The sequence below is a fragment of the Haliotis asinina genome, chromosome 5 (genome assembly GCF_037392515.1).
Source record: "Haliotis asinina isolate JCU_RB_2024 chromosome 5, JCU_Hal_asi_v2, whole genome shotgun sequence".
Lineage (NCBI taxonomy): Eukaryota > Metazoa > Mollusca > Gastropoda > Lepetellida > Haliotidae > Haliotis > Haliotis asinina.
In genome coordinates this window covers 2164550-2187653 of record NC_090284.1, presented here as the reverse complement: position 1 = coordinate 2187653, position 23104 = coordinate 2164550, and the positions used below count along the sequence as shown (strand labels likewise).

The 23104-nt window shown below is 41.9% G+C and overlaps 41 non-coding genes across 41 annotated transcripts; all 41 read right to left on the bottom strand.

The window, feature by feature from the left end:
• Nucleotides 1-255: 255 nt before the first annotated feature.
• On the bottom strand, nt 256-337 carry Trnas-uga (transfer RNA serine (anticodon UGA)). The gene has a single exon. It is a non-coding gene; the product is annotated as a tRNA-Ser (tRNA).
• A 514-nt stretch (nt 338-851) lies between these two features.
• Trnas-uga (transfer RNA serine (anticodon UGA)) lies at nt 852-933 on the bottom strand. The gene has a single exon. It is a non-coding gene; the product is annotated as a tRNA-Ser (tRNA).
• A 514-nt stretch (nt 934-1447) lies between these two features.
• Nucleotides 1448-1529, bottom strand: Trnas-uga (transfer RNA serine (anticodon UGA)). The gene has a single exon. It is a non-coding gene; the product is annotated as a tRNA-Ser (tRNA).
• Nucleotides 1530-2043: 514 nt separating this feature from the next.
• Nucleotides 2044-2125, bottom strand: Trnas-uga (transfer RNA serine (anticodon UGA)). The gene has a single exon. It is a non-coding gene; the product is annotated as a tRNA-Ser (tRNA).
• A 514-nt stretch (nt 2126-2639) lies between these two features.
• Nucleotides 2640-2721, bottom strand: Trnas-uga (transfer RNA serine (anticodon UGA)). The gene has a single exon. It is a non-coding gene; the product is annotated as a tRNA-Ser (tRNA).
• A 79-nt stretch (nt 2722-2800) lies between these two features.
• Trnas-cga (transfer RNA serine (anticodon CGA)) lies at nt 2801-2882 on the bottom strand. The gene has a single exon. It is a non-coding gene; the product is annotated as a tRNA-Ser (tRNA).
• A 353-nt stretch (nt 2883-3235) lies between these two features.
• Nucleotides 3236-3317, bottom strand: Trnas-uga (transfer RNA serine (anticodon UGA)). The gene has a single exon. It is a non-coding gene; the product is annotated as a tRNA-Ser (tRNA).
• A 514-nt stretch (nt 3318-3831) lies between these two features.
• On the bottom strand, nt 3832-3913 carry Trnas-uga (transfer RNA serine (anticodon UGA)). Its single transcript has one exon. It is a non-coding gene; the product is annotated as a tRNA-Ser (tRNA).
• Nucleotides 3914-4427: 514 nt separating this feature from the next.
• Trnas-uga (transfer RNA serine (anticodon UGA)) lies at nt 4428-4509 on the bottom strand. Its single transcript has one exon. It is a non-coding gene; the product is annotated as a tRNA-Ser (tRNA).
• A 514-nt stretch (nt 4510-5023) lies between these two features.
• Trnas-uga (transfer RNA serine (anticodon UGA)) lies at nt 5024-5105 on the bottom strand. Its single transcript has one exon. It is a non-coding gene; the product is annotated as a tRNA-Ser (tRNA).
• A 514-nt stretch (nt 5106-5619) lies between these two features.
• Trnas-uga (transfer RNA serine (anticodon UGA)) lies at nt 5620-5701 on the bottom strand. The gene has a single exon. It is a non-coding gene; the product is annotated as a tRNA-Ser (tRNA).
• A 79-nt stretch (nt 5702-5780) lies between these two features.
• Trnas-cga (transfer RNA serine (anticodon CGA)) lies at nt 5781-5862 on the bottom strand. The gene has a single exon. It is a non-coding gene; the product is annotated as a tRNA-Ser (tRNA).
• A 353-nt stretch (nt 5863-6215) lies between these two features.
• Nucleotides 6216-6297, bottom strand: Trnas-uga (transfer RNA serine (anticodon UGA)). Its single transcript has one exon. It is a non-coding gene; the product is annotated as a tRNA-Ser (tRNA).
• Nucleotides 6298-6811: 514 nt separating this feature from the next.
• Nucleotides 6812-6893, bottom strand: Trnas-uga (transfer RNA serine (anticodon UGA)). The gene has a single exon. It is a non-coding gene; the product is annotated as a tRNA-Ser (tRNA).
• A 514-nt stretch (nt 6894-7407) lies between these two features.
• On the bottom strand, nt 7408-7489 carry Trnas-uga (transfer RNA serine (anticodon UGA)). Its single transcript has one exon. It is a non-coding gene; the product is annotated as a tRNA-Ser (tRNA).
• A 79-nt stretch (nt 7490-7568) lies between these two features.
• On the bottom strand, nt 7569-7650 carry Trnas-cga (transfer RNA serine (anticodon CGA)). The gene has a single exon. It is a non-coding gene; the product is annotated as a tRNA-Ser (tRNA).
• Nucleotides 7651-8003: 353 nt separating this feature from the next.
• On the bottom strand, nt 8004-8085 carry Trnas-uga (transfer RNA serine (anticodon UGA)). Its single transcript has one exon. It is a non-coding gene; the product is annotated as a tRNA-Ser (tRNA).
• Nucleotides 8086-8164: 79 nt separating this feature from the next.
• On the bottom strand, nt 8165-8246 carry Trnas-cga (transfer RNA serine (anticodon CGA)). Its single transcript has one exon. It is a non-coding gene; the product is annotated as a tRNA-Ser (tRNA).
• Nucleotides 8247-8599: 353 nt separating this feature from the next.
• Trnas-uga (transfer RNA serine (anticodon UGA)) lies at nt 8600-8681 on the bottom strand. Its single transcript has one exon. It is a non-coding gene; the product is annotated as a tRNA-Ser (tRNA).
• Nucleotides 8682-9195: 514 nt separating this feature from the next.
• Nucleotides 9196-9277, bottom strand: Trnas-uga (transfer RNA serine (anticodon UGA)). The gene has a single exon. It is a non-coding gene; the product is annotated as a tRNA-Ser (tRNA).
• Nucleotides 9278-9791: 514 nt separating this feature from the next.
• Nucleotides 9792-9873, bottom strand: Trnas-uga (transfer RNA serine (anticodon UGA)). Its single transcript has one exon. It is a non-coding gene; the product is annotated as a tRNA-Ser (tRNA).
• Nucleotides 9874-10387: 514 nt separating this feature from the next.
• On the bottom strand, nt 10388-10469 carry Trnas-uga (transfer RNA serine (anticodon UGA)). Its single transcript has one exon. It is a non-coding gene; the product is annotated as a tRNA-Ser (tRNA).
• A 514-nt stretch (nt 10470-10983) lies between these two features.
• On the bottom strand, nt 10984-11065 carry Trnas-uga (transfer RNA serine (anticodon UGA)). The gene has a single exon. It is a non-coding gene; the product is annotated as a tRNA-Ser (tRNA).
• A 514-nt stretch (nt 11066-11579) lies between these two features.
• Trnas-uga (transfer RNA serine (anticodon UGA)) lies at nt 11580-11661 on the bottom strand. Its single transcript has one exon. It is a non-coding gene; the product is annotated as a tRNA-Ser (tRNA).
• Nucleotides 11662-12175: 514 nt separating this feature from the next.
• On the bottom strand, nt 12176-12257 carry Trnas-uga (transfer RNA serine (anticodon UGA)). Its single transcript has one exon. It is a non-coding gene; the product is annotated as a tRNA-Ser (tRNA).
• A 1110-nt stretch (nt 12258-13367) lies between these two features.
• Trnas-uga (transfer RNA serine (anticodon UGA)) lies at nt 13368-13449 on the bottom strand. Its single transcript has one exon. It is a non-coding gene; the product is annotated as a tRNA-Ser (tRNA).
• A 514-nt stretch (nt 13450-13963) lies between these two features.
• On the bottom strand, nt 13964-14045 carry Trnas-uga (transfer RNA serine (anticodon UGA)). The gene has a single exon. It is a non-coding gene; the product is annotated as a tRNA-Ser (tRNA).
• A 514-nt stretch (nt 14046-14559) lies between these two features.
• On the bottom strand, nt 14560-14641 carry Trnas-uga (transfer RNA serine (anticodon UGA)). Its single transcript has one exon. It is a non-coding gene; the product is annotated as a tRNA-Ser (tRNA).
• Nucleotides 14642-15912: 1271 nt separating this feature from the next.
• Trnas-uga (transfer RNA serine (anticodon UGA)) lies at nt 15913-15994 on the bottom strand. The gene has a single exon. It is a non-coding gene; the product is annotated as a tRNA-Ser (tRNA).
• A 79-nt stretch (nt 15995-16073) lies between these two features.
• On the bottom strand, nt 16074-16155 carry Trnas-cga (transfer RNA serine (anticodon CGA)). The gene has a single exon. It is a non-coding gene; the product is annotated as a tRNA-Ser (tRNA).
• Nucleotides 16156-17105: 950 nt separating this feature from the next.
• On the bottom strand, nt 17106-17187 carry Trnas-uga (transfer RNA serine (anticodon UGA)). Its single transcript has one exon. It is a non-coding gene; the product is annotated as a tRNA-Ser (tRNA).
• A 79-nt stretch (nt 17188-17266) lies between these two features.
• On the bottom strand, nt 17267-17348 carry Trnas-cga (transfer RNA serine (anticodon CGA)). The gene has a single exon. It is a non-coding gene; the product is annotated as a tRNA-Ser (tRNA).
• Nucleotides 17349-17863: 515 nt separating this feature from the next.
• Nucleotides 17864-17945, bottom strand: Trnas-cga (transfer RNA serine (anticodon CGA)). The gene has a single exon. It is a non-coding gene; the product is annotated as a tRNA-Ser (tRNA).
• Nucleotides 17946-18459: 514 nt separating this feature from the next.
• Trnas-cga (transfer RNA serine (anticodon CGA)) lies at nt 18460-18541 on the bottom strand. Its single transcript has one exon. It is a non-coding gene; the product is annotated as a tRNA-Ser (tRNA).
• A 353-nt stretch (nt 18542-18894) lies between these two features.
• Nucleotides 18895-18976, bottom strand: Trnas-uga (transfer RNA serine (anticodon UGA)). The gene has a single exon. It is a non-coding gene; the product is annotated as a tRNA-Ser (tRNA).
• A 1272-nt stretch (nt 18977-20248) lies between these two features.
• On the bottom strand, nt 20249-20330 carry Trnas-cga (transfer RNA serine (anticodon CGA)). The gene has a single exon. It is a non-coding gene; the product is annotated as a tRNA-Ser (tRNA).
• Nucleotides 20331-20683: 353 nt separating this feature from the next.
• Nucleotides 20684-20765, bottom strand: Trnas-uga (transfer RNA serine (anticodon UGA)). Its single transcript has one exon. It is a non-coding gene; the product is annotated as a tRNA-Ser (tRNA).
• Nucleotides 20766-21279: 514 nt separating this feature from the next.
• On the bottom strand, nt 21280-21361 carry Trnas-uga (transfer RNA serine (anticodon UGA)). Its single transcript has one exon. It is a non-coding gene; the product is annotated as a tRNA-Ser (tRNA).
• Nucleotides 21362-22310: 949 nt separating this feature from the next.
• Nucleotides 22311-22392, bottom strand: Trnas-cga (transfer RNA serine (anticodon CGA)). The gene has a single exon. It is a non-coding gene; the product is annotated as a tRNA-Ser (tRNA).
• A 353-nt stretch (nt 22393-22745) lies between these two features.
• On the bottom strand, nt 22746-22827 carry Trnas-uga (transfer RNA serine (anticodon UGA)). The gene has a single exon. It is a non-coding gene; the product is annotated as a tRNA-Ser (tRNA).
• A 79-nt stretch (nt 22828-22906) lies between these two features.
• Trnas-cga (transfer RNA serine (anticodon CGA)) lies at nt 22907-22988 on the bottom strand. Its single transcript has one exon. It is a non-coding gene; the product is annotated as a tRNA-Ser (tRNA).
• Nucleotides 22989-23104: the final 116 nt, after the last annotated feature.

Below are 23104 nucleotides of genomic sequence, written 5' to 3'. Positions count from 1 at the left end.
AATTCTATCCTCGACACACTCGTCCATACACAGCACACAATGTTTAGGAAATAAAATAACAAACATTTCATCTGACTTTCTAAATTTTGTCTACGATTTCTTTCATTTTCTTTCTCCCACTCTACAGTTGAGCTGTCTACTTTCTACTCGGGCCAGTCTTTTGTCATATTTTGTGTCATCCAACAGTATTCACCAGTGGCCTTTCAAACGAGATGCCAAAAGAAAGACGTTAATCACACAACATGCAAAAAGATACGCTGTGAACAGGATTCGAACCTGCGCGGGAATAACCCATTGGATTTCAAGTCCAACGCCTTAACCACTCGGCCATCACAGCTCTCCCATATCCCCTCACTAGTAAAGGAACTATCTTGTAGAAAGTCAGCTTTAGTTAAATAGCAAAACTAAAAGTAAGACGCTGTGAACAGGATTTGAACCTGCGCTGTTATATACCATTGGATTTCGAGTCCAACGCCTTAACCACTCGGCCATCACAGCACTCACGGCAGTCAAGTCAAACAAATTCAAGCAACTTTTTGGGAGGGTTTCACCAGCTCAAAATGACACATCAATACTATTCCAAATGCACAATAACAAATTCTATCCTCGACACACTCGTCCATACACAGCACACAATGTTTAGGAAATAAAATAACAAACATTTCATCTGACTTTCTAAATTTTGTCTACGATTTCTTTCATTTTCTTTCTCCCACTCTACAGTTGAGCTGTCTACTTTCTACTCGGGCCAGTCTTTTGTCATATTTTGTGTCATCCAACAGTATTCACCAGTGGCCTTTCAAACGAGATGCCAAAAGAAAGACGTTAATCACACAACATGCAAAAATATACGCTGTGAACAGGATTCGAACCTGCGCGGGAATAACCCATTGGATTTCAAGTCCAACGCCTTAACCACTCGGCCATCACAGCTCTCCCATATCCCCTCACTAGTAAAGGAACTATCTTGTAGAAAGTCAGCTTTAGTTAAATAGCAAAACTAAAAGTAAGACGCTGTGAACAGGATTGGAACTTGCGCGGGAATATCCCATGGGATTTCGAGTCCAACGCCTTAACCACTCGGCCATCACAGCACTCACGGCAGTCAAGTCAAACAGTCTCAAGCAACTTTTTGGGAGGGTTTCACCAGCTAAAAATGACACGTCAATACTATTCCAAATGCACAATAACAAATTCTATCCTCGACACACTCGTCCATACACAGCACACAATGTTTAGGAAATAAAATAACAAACATTTCTTCTGACTTTCTAAATTTTGTCTACGATTTCTTACATTTTCTTTCTCCCACTCTACAGTTGAGCTGTCTACTTTCTACTCGGGCCAGTCTTTTGTCATATTTTGTGTCATCCAACAGTATTCACCAGTGGCCTTTCAAACGAGATGCCAAAAGAAAGACGTTAATCACACAACATGCAAAAAGATACGCTGTGAACAGGATTCGAACCTGCGCGGGAATAACCCATTGGATTTCAAGTCCAACGCCTTAACCACTCGGCCATCACAGCTCTCCCATATCCCCTCACTAGTAAAGGAACTATCTTGTAGAAAGTCAGCTTTAGTTAAATAGCAAAACTAAAAGTAAGACGCTGTGAACAGGATTTGAACCTGCGCTGTTATATACCATTGGATTTCGAGTCCAACGCCTTAACCACTCGGCCATCACAGCACTCACGGCAGTCAAGTCAAACAAATTCAAGCAACTTTTTGGGAGGGTTTCACCAGCTCAAAATGACACATCAATACTATTCCAAATGCACAATAACAAATTCTATCCTCGACACACTCGTCCATACACAGCACACAATGTTTAGGAAATAAAATAACAAACATTTCATCTGACTTTCTAAATTTTGTCTACGATTTCTTTCATTTTCTTTCTCCCACTCTACAGTTGAGCTGTCTACTTTCTACTCGGGCCAGTCTTTTGTCATATTTTGTGTCATCCAACAGTATTCACCAGTGGCCTTTCAAACGAGATGCCAAAAGAAAGACGTTAATCACACAACATGCAAAAAGATACGCTGTGAACAGGATTCGAACCTGCGCGGGAATAACCCATTGGATTTCAAGTCCAACGCCTTAACCACTCGGCCATCACAGCTCTCCCATATCCCCTCACTAGTAAAGGAACTATCTTGTAGAAAGTCAGCTTTAGTTAAATAGCAAAACTAAAAGTAAGACGCTGTGAACAGGATTCGAACCTGTGCGGGAACATCCCATGGGATTTCGAGTCCAACGCCTTAACCACTCGGCCATCACAGCACTCACGGCAGTCAAGTCAAACAGACTCAAGCAACTTCTTGGGAGGGTTTCACCAGCTCAAAATGACATATCAATACTATTCCAAATGCACAATAACAAATCCTATGTTCGACACACTCGTCCATACACAGCACACAATGTTGAGGAAATAAAATAACAAACATTTCTTCTGACTTTCTAAATTTTGTCTACGATTTCTTTCATTTTCTTTCTCCCACTCTACAGTTTAGCTGTCTACTTTCTACTCGGGCCAGTCTTTTGTCATATTTTGTGTCATCCAACAGTATTCACCAGTGGCCTTTCAAACGAGATGCCAAAAGAAAGACGTTAATCACACAACATGCAAAAATATACGCTGTGAACAGGATTCGAACCTGCGCGGGAATAACCCATTGGATTTCAAGTCCAACGCCTTAACCACTCGGCCATCACAGCTCTCCCATATCCCCTCACTAGTAAAGGAACTATCTTGTAGAAAGTCAGCTTTAGTTAAATAGCAAAACTAAAAGTAAGACGCTGTGAACAGGATTCGAACCTGCGCGGGAATATCCCATTGGATTTCGAGTCCAACGCCTTAACCACTCGGCCATCACAGCACTCACGGCAGTCAAGTCAAACAGAATCAAGCAACTCCCTGGGAGGGTTTCACCAGCTCAAAATGACACGTCAATACTATTCCAAATGCACATTAACAAATTCTATCCTCGACACACTCGTCCATACACAGCACACAATGTTTAGGAAATAAAATAACAAACATTTCATCTGACTTTCTAAATTTTGTCTACGATTTCTTTCATTTTCTTTCTCCCACTCTACAGTTCAGATGTCTACTTTCTACTCGGGCCAGTCTTTTGTCATATTTTGTGTCATCCAACAGTATTCACTAGTGGCCTTTCAAACGAGATGCCAAAAGAAAGACGTTAATCACACAACATGCAAAAAGATACGCTGTGAACAGGATTCGAACCTGCGCGGGAATAACCCATTGGATTTCAAGTCCAACGCCTTAACCACTCGGCCATCACAGCTCTCCCATATCCCCTCACTAGTAAAGGAACTATCTTGTAGAAAGTCAGCTTTAGTTAAATAGCAAAACTAAACGTAAGACGCTGTGAACAGTATTCGAACGTCCGCGGTTACATCCCATTGGATTTTGGGTCAAACGCCTTAACCACTCGGCCATCACAGCACTCACGACAGTCAAGTCAAACAGACTCTAGCAACTCCTTGGGAGGGTTTCACCAGCTCAAAATGACACATGAATACTATTCCAAATGCACAATAACAAATTCTATCCTCGACACACTTGTCCATACACAGCACACAATGTTTAGGAAATAATATAGCAAACATTTCATCTGACTTTCTAAATTTTGTCTACGATTTCTTTCACTTTCTTTCTCCCACTCTACAGTTCAGCTGTCTACTTTCTACTCGGGCCAGTCTTTTGTCATATTTTGTGTCATCCAACAGTATTCACCAGTGGCCTTTCAAACGAGATGCCAAAAGAAAGACGTTAATCACACAACATGCAAAAAGATACGCTGTGAACAGGATTCGAACCTGCGCGGGAATAACCCATTGGATTTCAAGTCCAACGCCTTAACCACTCGGCCATCACAGCTCTCCCATATCCCCTCACTAGTAAAGGAACTATCTTGTAGAAAGTCAGCTTTAGTTAAATAGCAAAACTAAAAGTAAGACGCTGTGAACAGTATTCGAACGTGGGCAGGAACATCCCATTGGATTTCGAGTCCAACGCCTTAACCACTCGGCCATCACAGCACTCACGGCAGTCAAGTCAAACAGACTCAAGCAACTTCTTGGGAGGGTTTCACCAGCTCAAAATGACACGTCAATACTATTCCAAATGCACAATAACAAATTCTATCCTCGACACACTCGTCCATACATAGCACACAATGTTTAGGAAATAAAATAACAAACATTTCATCTGACTTTCTAAATTTTGTCTACGATTTCTTTCATTTTCTTTCTCCCACTCTACAGTTCAGATGTCTACTTTCTACTCGGGCCAGTCTTTTGTCATATTTTGTGTCATCCAACAGTATTCACTAGTGGCCTTTCAAACGAGATGCTAAAAGAAAGACGTTAATCACACAACATGCAAAAATATACGCTGTGAACAGGATTCGAACCTGCGCGGGAATAACCCATTGGATTTCAAGTCCAACGCCTTAACCACTCGGCCATCACAGCTCTCCCATATCCCCTCACTAGTAAAGGAACTATCTTGTAGAAAATCAGCTTTAGTTAAATAGCAAAACTAAACGTAAGACGCTGTGAACAGTATTCGAACGTCCCCGGTTACATCCCATTGGATTTCGGGTCCAACGCCTTAACCACTCGGCCATCACAGCACTCACGACAGTCAAGTCAAACAGAGTCTAGCAACTTCTTGGGAGGGTTTCACCAGCTCAAAATGACACATCAATACTATTCCAAATGCACAATAACAAATTCTATCCTCGACACACTTGTCCATACACAGCACACAATGTTGAGGAAATAAAATAACAAACATTTCATCTGACTTTCTAAATTTTGTCTACGATTTCTTTCATTTTCTTTCTCCCACTCTACAGTTGAGCTGTCTACTTTCTACTCGGGCCAGTCTTTTGTCATATTTTGTGTCATCCAACAGTATTCACCAGTGGCCTTTCAAACGAGATGCCAAAAGAAAGACGTTAATCACACAACATGCAAAAAGATACGCTGTGAACAGGATTCGAACCTGCGCGGGAATAACCCATTGGATTTCAAGTCCAACGCCTTAACCACTCGGCCATCACAGCTCTCCCATATCCCCTCACTAGTAAAGGAACTATCTTGTAGAAAGTCAGCTTTAGTTAAATAGCAAAACTAAAAGTAAGACGCTGTGAACAGGATTCGAACCTGTGCGGGAACATCCCATGGGATTTCGAGTCCAACGCCTTAACCACTCGGCCATCACAGCACTCACGGCAGTCAAGTCAAACAGACTCAAGCAACTTCTTGGGAGGGTTTCACCAGCTCAAAATGACACATCAACACTATTCCAAATGCACAATAACAAATCCTATGTTCGACACACTCGTCCATACACAGCACACAATGTTGAGGAAATAAAATAACAAACATTTCATCTGACTTTCTAAATTTTGTCTACGATTTCTTTCATTTTCATTCTCCCACTCTACAGTTTAGCTGTCTACTTTCTACTCGGGCCAGTCTTTTGTCATATTTTGTGTCATCCAACAGTATTCACCAGTGGCCTTTCAAACGAGATGCCAAAAGAAAGACGTTAATCACACAACATGCAAAAAGATACGCTGTGAACAGGATTCGAACCTGCGCGGGAATAACCCATTGGATTTCAAGTCCAACGCCTTAACCACTCGGCCATCACAGCTCTCCCATATCCCCTCACTAGTAAAGGAACTATCTTGTAGAAAGTCAGCTTTAGTTAAATAGCAAAACTAAAAGTAAGACGCTGTGAACAGGATTCGAACCTGCGCGGGAATATCCCATTGGATTTCGAGTCCAACGCCTTAACCACTCGGCCATCACAGCACTCACGGCAGTCAAGTCAAACAGACTCAAGCAACTTCTTGGGAGGGTTTCACCAGCTCAAAATGACACGTCAATACTATTCCAAATGCACAATAACAAATTCTATCCTCGACACACTCGTCCATACATAGCACACAATGTTTAGGAAATAAAATAACAAACATTTCATCTGACTTTCTAAATTTTGTCTACGATTTCTTTCATTTTCTTTCTCCCACTCTACAGTTCAGATGTCTACTTTCTACTCGGGCCAGTCTTTTGTCATATTTTGTGTCATCCAACAGTATTCACTAGTGGCCTTTCAAACGAGATGCTAAAAGAAAGACGTTAATCACACAACATGCAAAAATATACGCTGTGAACAGGATTCGAACCTGCGCGGGAATAACCCATTGGATTTCAAGTCCAACGCCTTAACCACTCGGCCATCACAGCTCTCCCATATCCCCTCACTAGTAAAGGAACTATCTTGTAGAAAATCAGCTTTAGTTAAATAGCAAAACTAAACGTAAGACGCTGTGAACAGGATTCGAACGTCCGCGGTTACATCCCATTGGATTTCGGGTCAAACGCCTTAACCACTCGGCCATCACAGCACTCACGACAGTCAAGTCAAACAGAGTCTAGCAACTTCTTGGGAGGGTTTCACCAGCTCAAAATGACACATCAATACTATTCCAAATGCACAATAACAAATTCTATCCTCGACACACTTGTCCATACACAGCACACAATGTTGAGGAAATAAAATAACAAACATTTCATCTGACTTTCTAAATTTTGTCTACGATTTCTTTTATTTTCTTTCTCCCACTCTACAGTTGAGCTGTCTACTTTCTACTCGGGCCAGTCTTTTGTCATATTTTGTGTCATCCAACAGTATTCACCAGTGGCCTTTCAAACGAGATGCCAAAAGAAAGACGTTAATCACACAACATGCAAAAAGATACGCTGTGAACAGGATTCGAACCTGCGCGGGAATAACCCATTGGATTTCAAGTCCAACGCCTTAACCACTCGGCCATCACAGCTCTCCCATATCCCCTCACTAGTAAAGGAACTATCTTGTAGAAAGTCAGCTTTAGTTAAATAGCAAAACTAAAAGTAAGACACTGTGAACAGGATTCGAACGTGCGCAGGAATATCCCATTGGATTTCGAGTCCAACGCCTTAATCACTCGGCCATCACAGCACTCACGGCAGTCAAGTCAAACAGACTCAAGCAACTTCTTGGGAGGGTTTCACCAGCTCAAAATGACACGTCAATACTATTCCAAATGCACAATAACAAATTCTATCCTCGACACACTCGTCCATACACAGCACACAATGTTTAGGAAATAAACTAACAAACATTTCATCTGACTTTCTAAATTTTGTCTACGATTTCTTTCATTTTCTTTCTCCCACTCTACAGTTGAGCTGTCTACTTTCTACTCGGGCCAGTCTTTTGTCATATTTTGTGTCATCCAACAGTATTCACCAGTGGCCTTTCAAACGAGATGCCAAAAGAAAGACGTTAATCACACAACATGCAAAAATATACGCTGTGAACAGGATTCGAACCTGCGCGGGAATAACCCATTGGATTTCAAGTCCAACGCCTTAACCACTCGGCCATCACAGCTCTCCCATATCCCCTCACTAGTAAAGGAACTATCTTGTAGAAAGTCAGCTTTAGTTAAATAGCAAAACTAAAAGTAAGACGCTGTGAACAGGATTCGAACCTGTGCGGGAACATCCCATTGGATTTCGAGTCCAACGCCTTAACCACTCGGCCATCACAGCACTCACGGCAGTCAAGTCAAACAGACTCAAGCAACTTCTTGGGAGGGTTTCACCAGCTCAAAATGACACATCAATACTATTCCAAATGCACAATAACAAATCCTATGTTCGACACACTCGTCCATACACAGCACACAATGTTGAGGAAATAAAATAACAAACATTTCATCTGACTTTCTAAATTTTGTCTACGATTTCTTTCATTTTCTTTCTCCCACTCTACAGTTTAGCTGTCTACTTTCTACTCGGGCCAGTCTTTTGTCATATTTTGTGTCATCCAACAGTATTCACCAGTGGCCTTTCAAACGAGATGCCAAAAGAAAGACGTTAATCACACAACATGCAAAAATATACGCTGTGAACAGGATTCGAACCTGCGCGGGAATAACCCATTGGATTTCAAGTCCAACGCCTTAACCACTCGGCCATCACAGCTCTCCCATATCCCCTCACTAGTAAAGGAACTATCTTGTAGAAAGTCAGCTTTAGTTAAATAGCAAAACTAAAAGTAAGACGCTGTGAACAGGATTCGAACCTGCGCGGGAATATCCCATTGGATTTCGAGTCCAACGCCTTAACCACTCGGCCATCACAGCACTCACGGCAGTCAAGTCAAACAGAATCAAGCAACTCCTTGGGAGGGTTTCACCAGCTCAAAATGACACGTCAATACTATTCCAAATGCACAATAACAAATTCTATCCTCGACACACTCGTCCATACACAGCACACAATGTTTAGGAAATAAAATAACAAACATTTCATCTGACTTTCTAAATTTTGTCTACGATTTCTTTCATTTTCTTTCTCCCACTCTACAGTTCAGATGTCTACTTTCTACTCGGGCCAGTCTTTTGTCATATTTTGTGTCATCCAACAGTATTCACTAGTGGCCTTTCAAACGAGATGCCAAAAGAAAGACGTTAATCACACAACATGCAAAAAGATACGCTGTGAACAGGATTCGAACCTGCGCGGGAATAACCCATTGGATTTCAAGTCCAACGCCTTAACCACTCGGCCATCACAGCTCTCCCATATCCCCTCACTAGTAAAGGAACTATCTTGTAGAAAGTCAGCTTTAGTTAAATAGCAAAACTAAACGTAAGACGCTGTGAACAGTATTCGAACGTCCGCGGTTACATCCCATTGGATTTCGGGTCAAACGCCTTAACCACTCGGCCATCACAGCACTCACGACAGTCAAGTCAAACAGACTCTAGCAACTCCTTGGGAGGGTTTCACCAGCTCAAAATGACACATGAATACTATTCCAAATGCACAATAACAAATTCTATCCTCGACACACTTGTCCATACACAGCACACAATGTTTAGGAAATAATATAGCAAAGATTTCATCTGACTTTCTAAATTTTGTCTACGATTTCTTTCACTTTCTTTCTCCCACTCTACAGTTCAGCTGTCTACTTTCTACTCGGGCCAGTCTTTTGTCATATTTTGTGTCATCCAACAGTATTCACCAGTGGCCTTTCAAACGAGATGCCAAAAGAAAGACGTTAATCACACAACATGCAAAAAGATACGCTGTGAACAGGATTCGAACCTGCGCGGGAATAACCCATTGGATTTCAAGTCCAACGCCTTAACCACTCGGCCATCACAGCTCTCCCATATCCCCTCACTAGTAAAGGAACTATCTTGTAGAAAGTCAGCTTTAGTTAAATAGCAAAACTAAAAGTAAGACGCTGTGAACAGGATTCGAACGTGCGCAGGAATATCCCATTGGATTTCGAGTCCAACGCCTTAACCACTCGGCCATCACAGCACTCACGGCAGTCAAGTCAAACAGACTCAAGCAACTTCTTGGGAGGGTTTCACCAGCTCAAAATGACACGTCAATACTATTCCAAATGCACAATAACAAATTCTATCCTCGACACACTCGTCCATACACAGCACACAATGTTTAGGAAATAAACTAACAAACATTTCATCTGACTTTCTAAATTTTGTCTACGATTTCTTTCATTTTCTTTCTCCCACTCTACAGTTGAGCTGTCTACTTTCTACTCGGGCCAGTCTTTTGTCATATTTTGTGTCATCCAACAGTATTCACCAGTGGCCTTTCAAACGAGATGCCAAAAGAAAGACGTTAATCACACAACATGCAAAAAGATACGCTGTGAACAGGATTCGAACCTGCGCGGGAATAACCCATTGGATTTCAAGTCCAACGCCTTAACCACTCGGCCATCACAGCTCTCCCATATCCCCTCACTAGTAAAGGAACTATCTTGTAGAAAGTCAGCTTTAGTTAAATAGCAAAACTAAAAGTAAGACGCTGTGAACAGGATTCGAACGTGCGCAGGAATATCCCATTGGATTTCGAGTCCAACGCCTTAACCACTCGGCCATCACAGCACTCACGGCAGTCAAGTCAAACAGACTCAAGCAACTTCTTGGGAGGGTTTCACCAGCTCAAAATGACACGTCAATACTATTCCAAATGCACAATAACAAATTCTATCCTCGACACACTCGTCCATACATAGCACACAATGTTTAGGAAATAAAATAACAAACATTTCTTCTGACTTTCTAAATTTTGTCTACGATTTCTTTCATTTTCTTTCTCCCACTCTACAGTTCAGATGTCTACTTTCTACTCGGGCCAGTCTTTTGTCATATTTTGTGTCATCCAACAGTATTCACCAGTGGCCTTTCAAACGAGATGCCAAAAGAAAGACGTTAATCACACAACATGCAAAAATATACGCTGTGAACAGGATTCGAACCTGCGCGGGAATAACCCATTGGATTTCAAGTCCAACGCCTTAACCACTCGGCCATCACAGCTCTCCCATATCCCCTCACTAGTAAAGGAACTATCTTGTAGAAAATCAGCTTTAGTTAAATAGCAAAACTAAACGTAAGACGCTGTGAACAGTATTCGAACGTCCGCGGTTACATCCCATTGGATTTCGGGTCAAACGCCTTAACCACTCGGCCATCACAGCACTCACGACAGTCAAGTCAAACAGACTCTAGCAACTCCTTGGGAGGGTTTCACCAGCTCAAAATGACACATGAATACTATTCCAAATGCACAATAACAAATTCTATCCTCGACACACTTGTCCATACACAGCACACAATGTTTAGGAAATAATATAGCAAAGATTTCATCTGACTTTCTAAATTTTGTCTACGATTTCTTTCACTTTCTTTCTCCCACTCTACAGTTCAGCTGTCTACTTTCTACTCGGGCCAGTCTTTTGTCATATTTTGTGTCATCCAACAGTATTCACCAGTGGCCTTTCAAACGAGATGCCAAAAGAAAGACGTTAATCACACAACATGCAAAAAGATACGCTGTGAACAGGATTCGAACCTGCGCGGGAATAACCCATTGGATTTCAAGTCCAACGCCTTAACCACTCGGCCATCACAGCTCTCCCATATCCCCTCACTAGTAAAGGAACTATCTTGTAGAAAGTCAGCTTTAGTTAAATAGCAAAACTAAAAGTAAGACGCTGTGAACAGGATTCGAACGTGCGCAGGAATATCCCATTGGATTTCGAGTCCAACGCCTTAACCACTCGGCCATCACAGCACTCACGGCAGTCAAGTCAAACAGACTCAAGCAACTTCTTGGGAGGGTTTCACCAGCTCAAAATGACACGTCAATACTATTCCAAATGCACAATAACAAATTCTATCCTCGACACACTCGTCCATACATAGCACACAATGTTTAGGAAATAAAATAACAAACATTTCATCTGACTTTCTAAATTTTGTCTACGATTTCTTTCATTTTCTTTCTCCCACTCTACAGTTCAGATGTCTACTTTCTACTCGGGCCAGTCTTTTGTCATATTTTGTGTCATCCAACAGTATTCACCAGTGGCCTTTCAAACGAGATGCCAAAAGAAAGACGTTAATCACACAACATGCAAAAATATACGCTGTGAACAGGATTCGAACCTGCGCGGGAATAACCCATTGGATTTCAAGTCCAACGCCTTAACCACTCGGCCATCACAGCTCTCCCATATCCCCTCACTAGTAAAGGAACTATCTTGTAGAAAGTCAGCTTTAGTTAAATAGCAAAACTAAACGTAAGACGCTGTGAACAGTATTCGAACGTCCGCGGTTACATCCCATTGGATTTCGGGTCCAACGCCTTAACCACTCGGCCATCACAGCACTCACGACAGTCAAGTCAAACAGAGTCTAGCAACTTCTTGGGAGGGTTTCACCAGCTCAAAATGACACATCAATACTATTCCAAATGCACAATAACAAATTCTATCCTCGACACAGTTGTCCATACACAGCACACAATGTTGAGGAAATAAAATAACAAACATTTCATCTGACTTTCTAAATTTTGTCTACGATTTCTTTCATTTTCTTTCTCCCACTCTACAGTTCAGCTGTCTACTTTCTACTCGGGCCAGTCTTTTGTCATATTTTGTGTCATCCAACAGTATTCACCAGTGGCCTTTCAAACGAGATGCCAAAAGAAAGACGTTAATCACACAACATGCAAAAAGATACGCTGTGAACAGGATTCGAACCTGCGCGGGAATAACCCATTGGATTTCAAGTCCAACGCCTTAACCACTCGGCCATCACAGCTCTCCCATATCCCCTCACTAGTAAAGGAACTATCTTGTAGAAAGTCAGCTTTAGTTAAATAGCAAAACTAAAAGTAAGACGCTGTGAACAGGATTCGAACGTGCGCAGCAATATCCCATTGGATTTCGAGTCCAACGCCTTAACCACTCGGCCATCACAGCACTCACGGCAGTCAAGTCAAACAGACTCAAGCAACTTCTTGGGAGGGTTTCACCAGCTCAAAATGACACGTCAATACTATTCCAAATGCACAATAACAAATTCTATCCTCGACACACTCGTCCATACACAGCACACAATGTTTAGGAAATAAACTAACAAACATTTCATCTGACTTTCTAAATTTTGTCTACGATTTCTTTCATTTTCTTTCTCCCACTCTACAGTTGAGCTGTCTACTTTCTACTCGGGCCAGTCTTCTGTCATATTTTGTGTCATCCAACAGTATTCACCAGTGGCCTTTCAAACGAGATGCCAAAAGAAAGACGTTAATCACACAACATGCAAAAAGATACGCTGTGAACAGGATTCGAACCTGCGCGGGAATAACCCATTGGAGTTCAAGTCCAACGCCTTAACCACTCGGCCATCACAGCTCTCCCATATCCCCTCACTAGTAAAGGAACTTTCTTGTAGAAAGTCAGCTTTAGTTAAATAGCAAAACTAAACGTAAGACGCTGTGAACAGGATTCGAACCTGCGCGGGAATATCCCATGGGATTTCGAGTCCAACGCCTCAACCACTCGGCCATCACAGCAGTCACGGCAGTCAAGTCAAACAGACTCAAGCAACTTCTTGGGAGGGTTTCACCAGCTCAAAATGACACATCAATACTATTCCAAATGCACAATAACAAATCCTATGTTCGACACACTCGTCCATACACAGCACACAATGTTTAGGAAATAAACTAACAAACATTTCATCTGACTTTCTAAATTTTGTCTACGATTTCTTTCATTTTCTTTCTCCCACTCTACAGTTTAGCTGTCTACTTTCTACTCGGGCCAGGCTTTTGTCATATTTTGTGTCATCCAACAGTATTCACCAGTGGCCTTTCAAACGAGATGCCAAAAGAAAGACGTTAATCACACAACATGCAAAAATATACGCTGTGAACAGGATTCGAACCTGCGCGGGAATAACCCATTGGATTTCAAGTCCAACGCCTTAACCACTCGGCCATCACAGCTCTCCCATATCCCCTCACTAGTAAAGGAACTATCTTGTAGAAAGTCAGCTTTAGTTAAATAGCAAAACTAAAAGTAAGACGCTGTGAACAGGATTCGAACCTGCGCGGGAATATCCCATTGGATTTCGAGTCCAACGCCTCAACCAATCGGCCATCACAGCACTCACGGCAGTCAAGTCAAACAGAATCAAGCAACTCCTTGGGAGGGTTTCACCAGCTCAAAATGACACGTCAATACTATTCCAAATGCACAATAGCAAATTCTATCCTCGACACACTCGTCCATACACAGCACACAATGTTTAGGAAATAAAATAACAAACATTTCATCTGACTTTCTAAATTTTGTCTACGATTTCTTTCATTTTCTTTCTCCCACTCTACAGTTCAGATGTCTACTTTCTACTCGGGCCAGTCTTTTGTCATATTTTTTGTCATCCAACAGTATTCACCAGTGGCCTTTCAAACGAGATGCCAAAAGAAAGACGTTAATCACACAACATGCAAAAAGATACGCTGTGAACAGGATTCGAACCTGTGCGGGAATAACCCATTGGATTTCAAGTCCAACGCCTTAACCACTCGGCCATCACAGCTCTCCCATATCCCCTCACTAGTAAAGGAACTATCTTGTAGAAAGTCAGCTTTAGTTAAACAGCAAAACTAAACGTAAGACGCTGTGAACAGTATTCGAACGTCCGCGGTTACATCCCATTGGATTTCGGGTCAAACGCCTTAACCACTCGGCCATCACAGCACTCACGACAGTCAAGTCAAACAGAATCAAGCAACTCTTTGGGAGGGTTTCACCAGCTCAAAATGACATGTCAATACTATTCCAAATGCACAATAACAAATTCTATCCTCGACACACTCGTCCATACACAGCACACAATGTTAAGGAAATAAAATAACAAACATTTCATCTGACTTTCTAAATTTTGTCTACGATTTCTTTCATTTTCTTTCTCCCACTCTATAGTTCAGCTGTCTACTTTCTACTCGGGCCAGTCATTTGTCATATTGTGTGTCATCCAACAGTATTCACCAGTGGCCTTTCAAACGAGATGCCAAAAGAAAGACGTTAATCACACAACATGCAAAAAGATACGCTGTGAACAGGATTCGAACCTGCGCGGGAATAACCCATTGGATTTCAAGTCCAACGCCTTAACCACTCGGCCATCACAGCTCTCCCATATCCCCTCACTAGTAAAGGAACTATCTTGTAGAAAGTCAGCTTTAGTTAAATAGCAAAACTAAACGTAAGACGCTGTGAACAGGATTCGAACGTCCGCGGCTACATCCCATTGGATTTCGGGTCCAACGCCTTAACCACTCGGCCATCACAGCTCTTCCATATCCCCTCACTAGTAAAGGAACTATCTTGTAGAAAGTCAGCTTTAGTTAAATAGCAAAACTAAAAGTAAGACGCTGTGAACAAGATTTGAACCTGCGCTGTTATATACCATTGGATCTCGAGTCCAACGCCTTAACCACTCGGCCATCACAGCACTCACGGCAGTCAAGTCAAACAAATTCAAGCAACTTTTTTGGAGGGTTTCACCAGCTCAAAATGACACATCAATACTATTCCAAATGCACAACTACAAATCCTATGTTCGACACACTCGTCCATACACAGCACACAATGTTTAGGAAATAAACTAACAAACATTTCATCTGACTTTCTAAATTTTGTCTACGATTTCTTTCATTTTCTTTCTCCCACTCTACAGTTGAGCTGTCTACTTTCTACTCGGGCCAGTCTTTTGTCATATTTTGTGTCATCCAACAGTATTCGCCAGTGGCCTTTCAAACGAGATGCCAAAAGAAAGACGTTAATCACACAACATGCAAAAAGATACGCTGTGAACAGGATTCGAACCTGCGCGGGAATAACCCATTGGATTTCAAGTCCAACGCCTTAACCACTCGGCCATCACGGCTCTCCCATATCCCCTCACTAGTAAAGGAACTATCTTGTAGAAAGTCAGCTTTAGTTAAATAGCAAAACTAAAAGTAAGACGCTGTGAACAAGATTCGAACCTGCGCGGGAATATCCCATTGGATTTCGAGTCCAACGCCTTAACCACTCTGCCATCACAGCACTCACGGCAGTCAAGTCAAACAGAATCAAGCAACTTTTTGGGAGGGTTTCACCAGCTCAAAATGACACATCAATACTATTCCAAATGCACAATAACAAATTCTATCCTCGACACACTCGTCCATACACAGCACACAATGTTTAGGAAATAAACTAACAAACATTTCATCTGACTTTCTAAATTTTGTCTACGATTTCTTTCATTTTCTTTCTCCCACTCTACAGTTGAGCTGTCTACTTTCTACTCGGGCCAGTCTTTTGTCATATTTTGTGTCATCCAACAGTATTCACCAGTGGCCTTTCAAACGAGATGCCAAAAGAAAGACGTTAATCACACAACATGCAAAAAGATACGCTGTGAACAGGATTCGAACCTGCGCGGGAATAACCCATTGGATTTCAAGTCCAACGCCTTAACCACTCGGCCATCACAGCTCTCGCATATCACCTCACTAGTAAAGGAACTATCTTGTAGAAAGTCAGCTTTAGTTAAATAGCAAAACTAAAAGTAAGACGCTGTGAACAGGATTCGAACCTGCGCGGGAATATCCCATTGGATTTCGAGTCCAACGCCTTAACCACTCGGCCATCACAGCACTCACGGCAGTCAAGTCAAACAGACTCAAGCAACTTCTTGGGAGGGTTTCACCAGCTCAAAATGACACATCAATACTATTCCAAATGCACAATAACAAATTCTATCCTCGACACACTCGTCCATACACAGCACACAATGTTTAGGAAATAAACTAATAAACATTTCATCTGACTTTCTAAATTTTGTCTACGATTTCTTTCATTTTCTTTCTCCCACTCTACAGTTCAGCTGTCTACTTTCTACTCGGGCCAGTCTTTTGTCATATTTTGTGTCATCCAACAGTATTCACCAGTGGCCTTTCAAACGAGATGCCAAAAGAAAGACGTTAATCACACAACATGCAAAAAGATACGCTGTGAACAGGATTCGAACCTGCGCGGGAATAACCCATTGGATTTCAAGTCCAACGCCTTAACCACTCAGCCATCACAGCTCTCCCATATCCCCTCACTAGTAAAGGAACTATCTTGTAGAAAGTCAGCTTTAGTTAAATAGCAAAAACTAAAAGTAAGACGCTGTGAACAGGATTCGAACCTGCGCGGGAATATTCCGTTGGATTTCGAGTCCAACGCCTTAACCACTCGGCCATCACAGCTCTGACGGCAGTCAAGTCAAACAGACTCAAGCAACGTCTTGGGAGGGTTTCACCAGCTCAAAATGACACATCAATACTATTCCAAATGCACAATAACAAATTCTATCCTCGACACACTCGTCCATACACAGCACACAATGTTGAGGAAATAAACTAAGAAACATTTCATCTGACTTTCTAAATTTTGTCTACGATTTCTTTCATTTTCTTTCTCCCACTCTACAGTTGAGCTGTCTACTTTCTACTCGGGCCAGTCTTTTGTCATATTTTGTGTCATCCAACAGTATTCACCAGTGGCCTTTCAAACGAGATGCCAAAAGAAAGACGTTAATCACACAACATGCAAAAAGATACGCTGTGAACAGGATTCGAACCTGCGCGGGAATAACCCATTGGATTTCAAGTCCAACGCCTTAACCACTCGGCCATCACAGCTCTCGCATATCACCTCACTAGTAAAGGAACTATCTTGTAGAAAGTCAGCTTTAGTTAAATAGCAAAACTAAAAGTAAGACGCTGTGAACAGGATTCGAACCTGCGCGGGAATATCCCATTGGATTTCGAGTCCAACGCCTTAACCACTCGGCCATCACAGCACTCACGGCAGTCAAGTCAAACAGACTCAAGCAACTTCTTGGGAGGGTTTCACCAGCTCAAAATGACACATCAATACTATTCCAAATGCACAATAACAAATTCTATCCTCGACACACTCGTCCATACACAGCACACAATGTTTAGGAAATAAACTAATAAACATTTCATCTGACTTTCTAAATTTTGTCTACGATTTCTTTCATTTTCTTTCTCCCACTCTAGAGTTCAGCTGTCTACTTTCTACTCGGGCCAGTCTTTTGTCATATTTTGTGTCATCCAACAGTATTCACCAGTGGCCTTTCAAACGAGATGCCAAAAGAAAGACGTTAATCACACAACATGCAAAAAGATACGCTGTGAACAGGATTCGAACCTGCGCGGGAATAACCCATTGGATTTCAAGTCCAACGCCTTAACCACTCAGCCATCACAGCTCTCCCATATCCCCTCACTAGTAAAGGAACTATCTTGTAGAAAGTCAGCTTTAGTTAAATAGCAAAAACTAAAAGTAAGACGCTGTGAACAGGATTCGAACCTGCGCGGGAATATCCCGTTGGATTTCGAGTCCAACGCCTTAACCACTCGGCCATCACAGCACTCACGGCAGTCAAGTCAAACAGACTCAAGCAACTTTTTGGGAGGGTTTCACCAGCTCAAAATGACACATCAATACTATTCCAAATGCACAATAACAAATTCTATCCTCGACACACTCGTCCATACACAGCACACAATGTTGAGGAAATAAACTAACAAACATTTCATCTGACTTTCTAAATTTTGTCTACGATTTCTTTCATTTTCTTTCTCCCACTCTACAGTTGAGCTGTCTACTTTCTACTCGGGCCAGTCTTTTGTCATATTTTGTGTCATCCAACAGTATTCACCAGTGGCCTTTCAAACGAGATGCCAAAAGAAAGACGTTAATCACACAACATGCAAAAAGATACGCTGTGAACAGGATTCGAACTTGCGCGGGAATAACCCATTGGATTTCAAGCCCAACGCCTTAACCACTCGGCCATCACAGCTCTCCCATATCCCCTCACTAGTAAAGGAACTATCTTGTAGAAAGTCAGCTTTAGTTAAATAGCAAAACTAAAAGTAAGACGCTGTGAACAGGATTCGAACCTGCGCGGGAATATCCCATTGGATTTCGAGTCCAACGCCTTAACCACTCGGCCATCACAGCACTCACGGCAGTCAAGTCAAACAGACTCAAGCAACTTTTTGGGAGGGTTTCACCAGCTCAAAATGACACATCAATACTATTCCAAATGCACAATAACAAATTCTATCCTCGACACACTCGTCCATACACAGCACACAATGTTTAGGAAATAAAATAACAAACATTTCATCTGACTTTCTAAATTTTGTCTACGATTTCTTTCATTTTCTTTCTCCCACTCTACAGTTGAGCTGTCTACTTTCTACTCGGGCCAGTCTTTTGTCATATTTTGTGTCATCCAACAGTATTCACCAGTGGCCTTTCAAACGAGATGCCAAAAGAAAGACGTTAATCACACAACATGCAAAGAGATACGCTGTGAACAGGATTCGAACCTGCGCGGGAATAACCCATTGGATTTCAAGTCCAACGCCTTAACCACTCGGCCATCACAGCTCTCCCATATCCCCTCACTAGTAAAGGAACTATCTTGTAGAAAGTCAGCTTTAGTTAAATAGCAAAACTAAACGTAAGACGCTGTGAACAGGATTCGAACGTCCGCGGTTACATCCCATTGGATTTCGAGTCCAACGCCTTAACCACTCGGCCATCACAGCACTCACGACAGTCAAGTCAAACAGAATCAAGCAACTTCTTGGGAGGGTTTCACCAGCTCAAAATGACACATCAATACTATTCCAAATGCACAATAACAAATTCTATCCTCGACACACTTGTCCATACACAGCACACAATGTTTAGGAAATAAAATAACAAACATTTCATCTGACTTTCTAAATTTTGTCTACGATTTCTTTCATTTTCTTTCTCCCACTCTAGAGTTCAGCTGTCTACTTTCTACTCGGGCCAGTCTTTTGTCATATTTTGTGTCATCCAACAGTATTCACCAGTGGCCTTTCAAACGAGATGCCAAAAGAAAGACGTTAATCACACAACATGCAAAAAGATACGCTGTGAACAGGATTCGAACCTGCGCGGGAATAACCCATTGGATTTCAAGTCCAACGCCTTAACCACTCAGCCATCACAGCTCTCCCATATCCCCTCACTAGTAAAGGAACTATCTTGTAGAAAGTCAGCTTTAGTTAAATAGCAAAAACTAAAAGTAAGACGCTGTGAACAGGATTCGAACCTGCGCGGGAATATCCCGTTCGATTTCGAGTCCAACGCCTTAACCACTCGGCCATCACAGCACTCACGGCAGTCAAGTCAAACAGACTCAAGCAACTTTTTGGGAGGGTTTCACCAGCTCAAAATGACACATCAATACTATTCCAAATGCACAATAACAAATTCTATCCTCGACACACTCGTCCATACACAGCACACAATGTTGAGGAAATAAACTAACAAACATTTCATCTGACTTTCTAAATTTTGTCTACGATTTCTTTCATTTTCTTTCTCCCACTCTACAGTTGAGCTGTCTACTTTCTACTCGGGCCAGTCTTTTGTCATATTTTGTGTCATCCAACAGTATTCACCAGTGGCCTTTCAAAGGAGATGCCAAAAGAAAGACGTTAATCACACAACATGCAAAAATATACGCTGTGAACAGGATTCGAACCTGCGCGGGAATAACCCATTGGATTTCAAGCCCAACGCCTTAACCACTCGGCCATCACAGCTCTCCCATATCCCCTCACTAGTAAAGGAACTATCTTGTAGAAAGTCAGCTTTAGTTAAATAGCAAAACTAAAAGTAAGACGCTGTGAACAGGATTCGAACCTGCGCGGGAATATCCCATTGGATTTCGAGTCCAACGCCTTAACCACTCGGCCATCACAGCACTCACGGCAGTCAAGTCAAACAGACTCAAGCAACTTTTTGGGAGGGTTTCACCAGCTCAAAATGACACATCAATACTATTCCAAATGCACAATAACAAATTCTATCCTCGACACACTCGTCCATACACAGCACACAATGTTTAGGAAATAAAATAACAAACATTTCATCTGACTTTCTAAATTTTGTCTACGATTTCTTTCATTTTCTTTCTCCCACTCTACAGTTGAGCTGTCTACTTTCTACTCGGGCCAGTCTTTTGTCATATTTTGTGTCATCCAACAGTATTCACCAGTGGCCTTTCAAACGAGATGCCAAAAGAAAGACGTTAATCACACAACATGCAAAAAGATACGCTGTGAACAGGATTCGAACCTGCGCGGGAATAACCCATTGGATTTCAAGTCCAACGCCTTAACCACTCGGCCATCACAGCTCTCCCATATCCCCTCACTAGTAAAGGAACTATCTTGTAGAAAGTCAGCTTTAGTTAAATAGCAAAACTAAACGTAAGACGCTGTGAACAGGATTCGAACGTCCGCGGTTACATCCCATTGGATTTCGAGTCCAACGCCTTAACCACTCGGCCATCACAGCACTCACGACAGTCAAGTCAAACAGAATCAAGCAACTTCTTGGGAGGGTTTCACCAGCTCAAAATGACACATCAATACTATTCCAAATGCACAATAACAAATTCTATCCTCGACACACTTGTCCATACACAGCACACAATGTTTAGGAAATAAAATAACAAACATTTCATCTGACTTTCTAAATTTTGTCTACGATTTCTTTCATTTTCTTTCTCCCACTCTACAGTTGAGCTGTCTACTTTCTACTCGGGCCAGTCTTTTGTCATATTTTGTGTCATCCAACAGTATTCACCAGTGGCCTTTCAAACGAGATGCCAAAAGAAAGACGTTAATCACACAACATGCAAAAAGATATGCTGTGAACAGGATTCGAACCTGCGCGGGAATAACCCATTGGATTTCAAGTCCAACGCCTTAACCACTCGGCCATCACAGCTCTCCCATATCCCCTCACTAGTAAAGGAACTATCTTGTAGAAAGTCAGCTTTAGTTAAATAGCAAAACTAAAAGTAAGACGCTGTGAACAGGATTCGAATGTGCGCAGGAATATCCCATTGGATTTCGAGTCCAACGCCTTAACCACTCGGCCATCACAGCACTCACGACAGTCAAGTCAAACAGACTCAAGCAACTTCTTGGGAGGGTTTCACCAGCTCAAAATGACACATCAATACTATTCCAAATGCACAATAACAAATTCTATCCTCGACACACTCGTCCATACACAGCACACAATGTTGAGGAAATAAACTAACAAACATTTCATCTGACTTTCTAAATTTTGTCTACGATTTCTTTCATTTTCTTTCTCCCACTCTACAGTTGAGCTGTCTACTTTCTACTCGGGCCAGTCTTTTGTCATATTTTGTGTCATCCAACAGTATTCACCAGTGGCCTTTCAAACGAGATGCCAAAAGAAAGACGTTAATCACACAACATGCAAAAAGATACGCTGTGAACAGGATTCGAACCTGCGCGGGAATAACCCATTGGATTTCAAGTTCAACGCCTTAACCACTCGGCCATCACAGCACTCACGGCAGTCAAGTCAAACAGACTCAAGCAACTTTTTGGGAGGGTTTCACCAGCTCAAAATGACACATGAATACTATTCCAAATGCACAATAACAAATTCTATCCTCGACACACTCGTCCATACACAGCACACAATGTTTAGGAAATAAAATAACAAACATTTCATCTGACTTTCTAAATTTTGTCTTCGACTTCTTTCATTTTCTTTCTCCCACTCTACAGTTGAGCTGTCTACTTTCTACTCGGGCCAGTCTTTTATCATATTTTGTGTCATCCAACAGTATTCACCAGTGGCCTTTCAAACGAGATGCCAAAAGAAAGACGTTAATCACACAACATGCAAAAAGATACGCTGTGAACAGGATTCGAACCTGCGCGGGAATATCCCATTGGATTTCGAGTCCAACGCCTTAACCACTCGGCCATCACAGCACTCACGGCAGTCAAGTCAAACAGACTCAAGCAACTTTTTGGGAGGGTTTCACCAGCTCAAAATGACACATCAATACTATTCCAAATGCACAATAACAAATTCTATCCTCGACACACTCGTCCATACACAGCACACAATGTTTAGGAAATAAAATAACAAACATTTCATCTGACTTTCTAAATTTTGTCTTCGACTTCTTTCATTTTCTTTCTCCCACTCTACAGTTGAGCTGTCTACTTTCTACTCGGGCCAGTCTTTTATCATATTTTGTGTCATCCAACAGTATTCACCAGTGGCCTTTCAAACGAGATGCCAAAAGAAAGACGTTAATCACACAACATGCAAAAAGATACGCTGTGAACAGGATTCGAACCTGCGCGGGAATAACCCATTGGATTTCAAGTCCAACGCCTTAACCACTCGGCCATCACAGCTCTCCCACATCCCCTCACTAGTAAAGGAACTATCTTGTAGAAAGTCAGCTTTAGTTAAATAGCAAAACTAAAAGTAAGACGCTGTGAACAGGATTCGAACCTGCGCGGGAATATCCCATTGGATTTCGAGTCCAACGCCTTAACCACTCGGCCATCACAGCACTCACGGCAGTCAAGTCAAACAGACTCAAGCAACTTTTTGGGAGGGTTTCACCAGCTCAAAATGACACATCAATACTATTCCAAATGCACAATAACAAATTCTATCCTCGACACA